We start from the raw sequence: 9,439 nt of genomic DNA, 5'->3' as shown, positions 1-9,439 counted from the left end.
CATGCGAGGAAATGTCCAAATCGTATTTGCAAAGGACCTGACTTCAGGGGATCGACTTTTTTATGTACATGTTGTTTTCGGCCAGGCGCCTTTCTCTTGGGATCCTTGGGCGACTCCCTGCCACTGCCACTCTTGCTGCATTCCCAGACCCCCTTTCTAGACGGGCCATGAACACTTTACCCAGCAGCAGTTTCCCGTCAGAGTGCCCAAGGAGCCTGTGAGGGATGCTGGAACTTCAAGGGCGGGAAGTAGCGGTGCCTTCCGGCAGCCATAGCCCCCCAGGCCCCGCCCTTTGGCCCGCGCTCTCCTTACTGCGCATGTCAGGTGTGCGTTCCCCTCCCTCCTTGGCCCGCCCCCCCGCCAGCAACGGGCCGAGAGGCGGCGGCGGCGGCGAAGGGGGCGGAGGGGAGGAGCGCGGCGGGACAGGCCCCGGACCGCGCGTACTTTGGGTCGTGGGATTCTCTCCACGCCGGCGGTAGTAGCAGCTTCCGCTGCAGCCATAGCAGCAGGTTTGTGTGGGGGAGGGGGGCAGGACGCGGGGTCGCTAGCCCTTGGAAGCACTGGAGGTAACTGTGGGGCCTACCGAGGGCTGAGGAACCCCGGCCTCGCTTAACAAAGAGTCGGCGGAGCTTCTTCTGGGCCCCGGCCGCCCAGGGACCGGGGAGGGATGGGAGTGCGGTCTAAGGCCTCGAGAGAGCCTTCGGAGCCGCGTCGCCCTCCCACGGCTCCCGCTGCTAGCAACTCATGCCGAGGCCCAGTTGGCGGCTTTCCGGAGGCGGTGCCTGCCAGGTTAGGGACGGGATTTGCAGGGTGCCGGGCTCAGAGGCCGAGAGTCACCGGGAGGATTCTGACTCAAGTAGGCAAGGAGATACAAGTCCCCGGGTAGGTGTTCCCGGTAGCAAAAGTTGACAGATAAGGTTGTAAAGACAGTGATCTTTGTGAAACCTTGGGTAGATCAGGGATTGGCATCACCATTGTCACAAACTTTTTGCGGCCTGCTTGAAATCTTATATGAGTAAATAATTTCTGTGGATTGCAAGCACACGCGCCAAAAATATAAGGAAAAACTTGTACTCGTGAGTTTGGGGTGCATTACAAATTCCTTGTCCTAGTGAGCATTTTTCTCTTTGGCCCTCAGTCTTTGTTTGCCTTTTAATTTTCTGTTACTTTCCTGTATATTATGTTTTGTAGATGATTTTTGCATATCTGCACCTGCCACATACATACGCACGAGTTACTACCGGGCAAGGGACTAGATTTTAATTCATTTAAACTTTTTAGAGCCCCACCCAGTTCTGGCAGGTAGAAAGTGAGCGGTGTTTAGAACAGATACTTGTTTTTAGACTTGTGAAGAAGTATTTTTCTGTACCTAGAAGGAAGGTTATGTAGCATAATGTGTAATTCATTCATTCAAGAAATATTTTTATTGATGCCTACTGTGTGCCTGTTCCCTGGCATTGTTTTAAATATTAGAGAAGTCTTTGACCCCTGTCCTCACGAAACTTTCTTATGGGGAGAGAGCTGAATATATATTCGACTGTATATTAGAAGTTAATCAGTATTTAAGGAGAAAAAGAAAGCTGAAAAGCAGAATGGGAAGGTGGTTTCAATTTGTAGTAGAGTGGTGAGGGAAGTCCTTTCAGACAAATTGATATTTAAACAAACTAGAAGGAGGTGAGGGAGTGAGCTGTAGAAATATTTGGGGGAAAGGAACTTTCCAGTGGAGGGAACTGCAAGAAAGAAGACCTTGAAGAGGATAAAGCTGGCCTGTTAGAGGAACAGAGAGAAGACTGATGTGCTTGAAGTACTAAGCAAGGAGGGAGTAGTAGGAGATAAGGTCAAGAAAGGCAGGTGGGAGAGGACCAAGACATTTTAGGCTATTATGAAGATTTCACCTTTATCCTGCATAAGATGGGAACCATCTCCCAGCAGAGGGCATAAGATTTGACTTACATTGTAATAATGTAACATCATTCATGGGGTAGGGCAGTTCTTCAGATTTGTGTTCTGTCATAAGGATAGTCATAGTCCTTAGTATCATTAAACTAACAAAGAAAGGGATGCTTTTAAAATAGTTAACAGCAATTACTTACATTCGGTTTTAAAAGAATGTGATGAAATTCTTGTTTTTTATACAGATTTTCATTAAAGAACTGATCAGTATATAGTGTGAGGTTTCTCAAAGCAGATTATTAGGTAGGGTAGATGCTCATCAGCTGCCACTGTACTTCTCCCCAAAGTTTCCTCCAAAAACTTAGTAATAAAGTAAGAGTTTCTATAATCAGTTGATTTTTTTTTTTAAGTCTACTACTTTATTGATTTATTGTATGAGGAATGGAACCCCCAGGGGTGCTCTACCATTGAGCTGTACCCCCAGCCTCTCTATTTTGAGACAGGGTCTCTAAGTTGCTGAGGCTGACCTCAAACTTGTGGTCCACCAGCAACTCTCAAGTTGCTGGGATTACAGGAGTGTGCCACTGTTCCTGGAAAATGTCAGGTGGGGAATTTGGTGAAGGAGATGCCACTTCTCTGAGGAAATCATATTTGTGTCATTGTTCTAGGAGTTGATATTTCAGATGGTCAGTGAAGGATATCAAGTGTAGGTAGATATAGTGAGATTTAGAAGAGAGAGAGGATCTAAATAGCAGGAAGAGCATTCGTCAGAGTTCCTGGTGTTCTTGAGAAACTGAATGCACGTGGGGAAATCTGGTTAATATGAATGGTAAAGTAGTTTTTCTATCTCATTCCAGCTTGATTGAGTAACTATGGAGAGGTACTGAATTGTAGGAAGTAACAGAATCAGAATTGTGTGTTTAGAAAACATGAGACCAGGATCTAAAGAACCTGGAGAAATAGGGTTTTCACTGAGCATATCAGTGCTTACCTCTCTGATATGACTAGTTCCACAGTATAACCCACAGAATGCTATTCTGCCAAAGGAAGTAGATATTTGGGATGCCTCCAGAACTGCAGTATCTTTAGGTGGCCAGAAGGTAGGGTAAAGTGTACATCTTTTTTATTTATGACTGTAGATGCCTTTTAGCATTGTTTCTTGGCCTTCAAATCTTTGGCTCTAGTTTTGGCTTTGGAAGCAGGAGCTTCCTTCTTTCCCTTCAGAGCTATTTTGATGAAAAGCCATTTTGTTCCCCCCACCCCTGGCGTTAGGGATTAAACCCAGGAGTGCCTCTACCCTTGAACTATATCCCCCATTTTGGTTTTTTTGAGATAGGGTCGCAGTTACCAAAGGTAGCATCTAACTTTGTTATCCTCCTTCCTCTCAAGTAGCTGAGATTACAGGCAGGTGCCACCATGCCCCATGTATTTTCTCTTTTGATAGTAACATTCAAACGGGTGTGGGGTACTATCTCATTCTGATTTTGATTTGCATTTCCCTATTACTGAGTCAAGCATCTCTTCCTGTGCTTATTGGCTATTTTTGTATCTTGTTGGGAGAAATGTCTTTTCAGGTCCTTTACTCCTTTTAAAATTGGTTTGTTTTTGTTGAATTTATTGTTTTTAATGAAAACCCATGAAGTTTCCTTGGTGTAGGAAGCTGAATGTTGAATATTTACCTCGAAGCTACTGAATAATTCCATTTTCACCATCTCTGTCATCAATCTGAGAAGTGTTTATGGAGGTAGTGGTGAGATTTTAGAACTGTTAGATAAACTAGCTGTCCAGCCTGGTGGGAAGGATGATATACCAGGCATATTCTTGACCTGAGAGAAAGCTGTGTGTGCATCTTTGTATGTGTGTACCAAAAAGGGAGCTTTGAACAGACCCACATTTAGTAAGACTATAGTTAATGTTTTAATAATCCTTATTATATTTTGACTTAAATGATTTAGTAGATGTCTCTTAATATTCAAATTAATTTTAATAAGAGGAGTGTCCATCTTTTTTTCTTTATTTCTCTTTTTTTATAACTTCATATAACCACTTAGAGTGGTAACATGTTACCATGATGTATGCTTATAATCCCAGTGGCTGGGGGACTGAGGCAGGAGGATCACAAATTCAAGGCCAGCCTCCACAAGTTAGGACTTAAGCAGCCTAATGAGACTGACTGAATAAGGGGGTAGGGGTGGAGATGTAGCTCAGTGGTAAAGTAACCCTGGGTTCAATTCCCATACCCCCACACCACTCTCCCACCGAAAAGAGAAATTGGATGGTTATCTTCTTCTCTTAGCTATAATTCCACAAAACTTTGTGTCTGGTAGCTATATGCAGTGCTTTATAATAGGAAAAAAATTAAGAGAGCAAGTAATTAATGATGCATTTAGGATGATCTGGTTAAGATTAATCAGAAAGGACAGACAACTAGAGAACAAGGTTTGAAATAATGGAAGACATTGGTTTTCACAAATTCTAGGATGAATTTTGGAGAGCCTGGATACATATCATTCATTCATTCATTTATTTTGCAGTACTAGGAATTGAACCCAGGAACACTCTACCACTGAGCTGCATCCCCAGCCCTTTGTATTTTTTATTTTGAGACAGGATCTCACTAAATTGCTTAAGCCCTCACTCAATTGCTGAGGTTGTCCTCAAATTCTTGAGTCTCCTGCCTCTCCCTCTGAAGTCACTGGGATTACAAGTGTGCACCATGGTGCCCAGTCTGTACTTTATTTAAATGATGCTCATCTTTTTTTTTTCCCCATCTCGTGGTAAAATACCAGTGCTACTTCTCATCAAAATGAAGTTTACCACAGTTGTAAATGAACTTTCCCAGTGGAAAATTGCCCTTCTGCTGCCATTACATTTCTCAGCCTCACTTAAATGAAAAAGAATTGGTGGTGGTTATCATAAGCAAAAATACGAAGTACTATAGCACTATCTACTTTGCTTCTTACCACACAAACTTTGAAAGACACAGAGATGCTTTATAGAAAAGTTTAGTTGGTTTTGAAAAGGCACATGGATGTAGTTGATTTTTTTTGTTTTGTTTTGTTTTGTTTTGTTTTGTTTCTTTTAAACATTCAGGAAATTTTGCCACCACCACTCCACTCTTTCTGTTGCATGATGGCACCTGTGACTATTGGGATAGACAAGAATGTCATTCAAACTAAAAGCCAGAGCCAAAATTTACACAGTAACAGTATACTTTTCTTCATGCAGCGTTTTGTTTCCTAAATACTCAATTTTATAACTTGTATTAGAATGCATAAACTTGTATTCTAACGATTTTACATTTAATGTTAGAATACAGGAAAAAAAATGAGGAGGAATATAGACCTGGGAAAGAGAAAATGGTGACATAGAACCCTTATTGCAGTGAAAATAGACACATTTGTACCCCAACTATATGATAAGAACGTAATCCATTTATATTTCCAGAAACTTCTCAAAGCTTTCCTTCATTTATGAGAAAGATCCTCCTCTGACTTTAACTGGGATGAGATGTATCAGTTTGTTTCCATAGAAAAGTTCAGCACAACAGGAAGTAGTTTTAACCTTGATCCACTCACCTGTTAGCTTAAGGACAGCCATACTGCCCATAATCATTTCAAAAACCCACATAGTGAACCGGGTGGCATACGCCTTTAATCCCAGCAGCTAAGGAGGCTGAGACAGGAGAATCAAGGGTTCAAAGCCATTTGCAGCAATTTAGCAAGGCCCTAAGCAACTCAGTGAGACCCTGTCTCTAAATAAAAATACAAAAAAAAGGCTGGGGTTCAACTCCCTGTATCCCCCCCCCAAAATTCCAACATGTAAATTTAAAAATTTATTTCCATCTATAACTGACATGACTGTTCTGTCCTTATTCTCTGCCTTTTCAGCTTGGGAAACCACTCTCGGTTTGGCTTTAAACCCTCAGCACCTTCAGCAGCATCTGCTTGATTAGGCTTTCTTTCCTCTTGACTCACAGTTGTATTTGTATCTCCATAACAACCTCCTCAGCAATTTATTTGCCAACTTTTTCTACTCATCCATTCTTTTAAAATGCATTCCCTTTTTACTTAAAGTAATGATTCTTGGACTGGAGTTGTAGCACAGTGGTAGAGTGCTTGCCTAGCATGTGTGAGGCACTGGGTTCAATTCTAAGCACCACATAAAAATAAATAAATAAAGGTACTGTATCCATGTACAACAAAAAATATTTTTTTTTTTACAAAATTTTTTTTTAAAAATTAATGATTCTTTATAGTTGACAAGGTATTTTTGTATGGTATGCTATTAGGATACATACTGAGCTGTTCACCTTGCTCTACCTGTTTTTCTGAACATGTATCCTGTAACTTTCCCAGATGTCCTACTAAACTAACTGTAGCTGCAGTGAACTATTTTTCTGTTCGCCATACTACTTGCAGCAACTTCAATCTAAAATGCCTCTGCTGCCTCTTTGCTCTTATGCCTCTTTATGTTTTGAAACTTAATACCAGTGTCATCTCCGGAAACAATTATTTTTCCCCAGGAAAACTTCTGTGACTTCTTTTGACTCATCCTAGTTCAAAGAACCCTTTCCTGGACCACCAATTAATGAGTGAATTTTGTATAAAGCATCATGTGTGGGTGGGGTTTCTTTGTTGTAGTTTTTGATGGTGCTGGGAATCAAACCCAACACCTCAGTGTGTGCTAAGCATATGCTCTACCACTGATCTACTACCAACCCTATTATGATGTTTTTGGTGTTTTCATCTTTTGTCTTTTGTGATGGTAGGGATTTAACTCAGGGCCTCGCACATGCTAGGGAAATGCTGTACCACTGAGCAACATCCCCTGACCACGATGTTGGTTTTCAGCTACCTGAAACCTACAGTGACAACTCCTAGAGAACAGGGACTATATCTTTAGTATGTAAATGTCCAGCACCTAACTACTTACTTTCTTAGCAAACTTGCAGTAAACTGTTGAAACTTTTCCTGCTAGGAGATCATTCATGTGATTGATTGATTGATTGATTGATTTAAGGGGGGAGATGGGGAGTCCTAGGGATTGAATCCAGGGATGCTTTACCACTGAGCCACATCCCCAGTCCTTTTTATTGAGACAGGTCCAGGGTTCTTGCTCACTTACTGAAGCTGGCCTTGAATTTTTGATCCTCCAGCCTCAGCCTCCATAGCTACTGAGATTATAAACATGTGCTGTGTGATACTTAAAATCCACCTGAATCTAAATGATGTCTTACCATTCTTCCTTTGCCTATTTTCTGATTTCTTCAGCTTATTCATTATATGTACATGATATATGCTAGGCAAAATGAGGTTAAAATTTAGAGTCCATTTTTGTGTATTTGGAAAATACTTGTAAACATAGTTATACACATTAGTTTAAAAACATTAAATACTAAGATTTTCTTGCTTGTAAATATTCTTAATAAATTTCATCTCCTTAAAATTACATTGATTTTACATCTCAGTAAAGTTACATTGAGGTAACACCTTATGAGAGTCCTCATTAAGTTCAAGTAAACTAATACTAAGTACCTACCTTAGCTATGTTTACCCGTGATAGGTCTAAAATGAGGAAAGACGGTCCCTGTCTGGAGCTTAGTTGTGGTCTAAGACTAGAAATTGACATACTTTAACTTAAATTTTATTCCAAGCTGACTAAACTAAATGCTGTATCATTCAAATAAAACCTGTAAGATAGATCCATGTGAGGGGCATAAACCAGAAAGGTACAGAGCAATTTATTCCAGGTCCCTTCAACAATATTACTGTAAAATGTGGTTTTTGGAACTTTTTCCATCTCAACTTCAAAGCCATTTTCTTACTAATGGTAAATACCAAAAAGAAAAAAGTGAAAATCAAAAAACTGGTATTAACATTTTGACCTAGACTTCCAACTCTGTTTGTAATGTGTGTTTTACATAAATTGAATCATACCACCCACCTTGTTTTATTCAATGTGTAATGGACACTTCCATAAATATAAGTAGTAATTAGAATTTGTAAGAGTTAGAACACATATTCCTTTTACTAGGCAATTATGTTTTTGTTTCTGTTTTTGTTTGTTTTTTTTGTTTGTTTTTTTGCAGTGCTGGGGATTGAACCCAGGGCCTTGAGCTTTCAAGGCAAGCACTCTACCAACTGAGCTATATCCCCAGCCCAGGCAATTATGTTTTAAAAATTGATACTAAGAAAATAATTAAGGATATACCCAAAGATATAGCTATCTTGTTGACAACATAAAATAGTAGCGAAGGAATATATTTATTGACATTGCAAGATATTACAGTATATCAATAGGTGAAGAAATCAATAAAATACACAGTATGGTTTCAGTTTCGTTTTTAAATTTTGTATATGTGTATGCATAGAAAAAAATAACAAAAGATATGACAAAACTACTTATCTAGGAGAGGAAATTTCAGGCAATTTAAAAAAAATTTTTTTTTTCCTCCCCCAGTACTGGGTGTTGAATTTTCCCTGGGCAAGCATTCAACCATTGAGCTACACCCCAACTCCTTAAAAAGTGTTTTTATTTTGAAACAGTTGCAGTAAGGTGCCCAGGCCATCCTTAACTTGTGATCCTCTTACCTTAGCCTCTTGAGTAGCTGGGATTTCAGGTGTGTGTCACCATATTGAGCTCCAGCTTTCTGAATTTTCTGCTTTCCTGTGAAATTTAAATAAATTATGTCATTGAGAAAGCTCTTTGGATTAAGGGGGGGAAAGGCTTTTTGGAGCCAAGACTAACAAAATTGACTAATAAATTTGTAAAACGATTTTGTCAATACTCAGGAAATTTCTTTGTAATCCTTAACCATAGGCTAACTAATACTTCAGGGAACTTGTCAGTGAATTATGGTTTCTTCCCAGATAGTTTACTTTCTAGTAGGAAGTTGTTCAATAAATTCCTGGTTAATAAGTACCCTTCAGAGAGACATACGTAGGTATTAACTCTAAATACTTTTATGTCTTTTTTTTTTTTTTTTAACAGTCTCACTGTTGCCCAGACTGATCTCTGACTCCTGAGCCCTAGTGAGGCTCCCACCTTAGCCTTCTAAGTAGCTGAGATTATCAGTGCCCATTGCCATTCCTGGCTCTGATCTTACCTTTTAAGTTTCAAGTCTTTGTTTCTTCCAGATGTTCTTACCAGAGTACAATTTTGGTTTTGGGACAGTGTTGCTGATAGCATCTCAGCCTTTGATATAGTAAGCATTATATTATAATGGGGCGGTTTTTTCTTTTCTTTTTTTTTTTTTTAAGGTACCGGGGATTGAACTCGGGGGCTCTCAAACCACTGAGCCACATCCCCAGCCCTATTTTCTATTTTTTTAGAGACAGGGTCTCACTGAGTTGCTTAGCATGTTGCTTTTGTTGAGGCTGGCTTTGAGTTCAGAATCCTCCTGCATCAGCCTCCCAAGACGCGGGGATTACAAGCGTGTGCCACTGTGCCCAGCTTGTTTTTGTTTTTTGAGGTGTTTTTTTTTCTCCTGGTGACTAACTTCTGTAAGGATAAAGATTAAGAGATTGTTTTTTATCTTAATATC

General features: G+C 40.1%; 1 protein-coding gene across 2 annotated transcripts in view; it reads left to right on the top strand.

Annotated features, from left to right (window-relative positions):
- Positions 1-339: 339 nt before the first annotated feature.
- The window catches only part of Ddx42 (DEAD-box helicase 42), a 38,481-nt gene continuing 29,381 nt past the window's right edge, over positions 340-9,439 (top strand). The window contains exon 1 of one of the 2 annotated variants that reach the window (XM_047544504.1): positions 340-509. The gene's annotated coding sequence lies outside the window, so the exon portion shown is untranslated. Of the gene's footprint in view, positions 510-863; positions 883-9,439 lie in introns of those variants that run through there. The other variant, XM_047544503.1, reaches the window with a different exon arrangement.

This window comes from Sciurus carolinensis, chromosome 3 (assembly GCF_902686445.1).
Source record: "Sciurus carolinensis chromosome 3, mSciCar1.2, whole genome shotgun sequence".
Lineage (NCBI taxonomy): Eukaryota > Metazoa > Chordata > Mammalia > Rodentia > Sciuridae > Sciurus > Sciurus carolinensis.
Note: the sequence above shows the minus strand (reverse complement) of the source record. Positions and strands in the feature narration are given on the sequence as shown.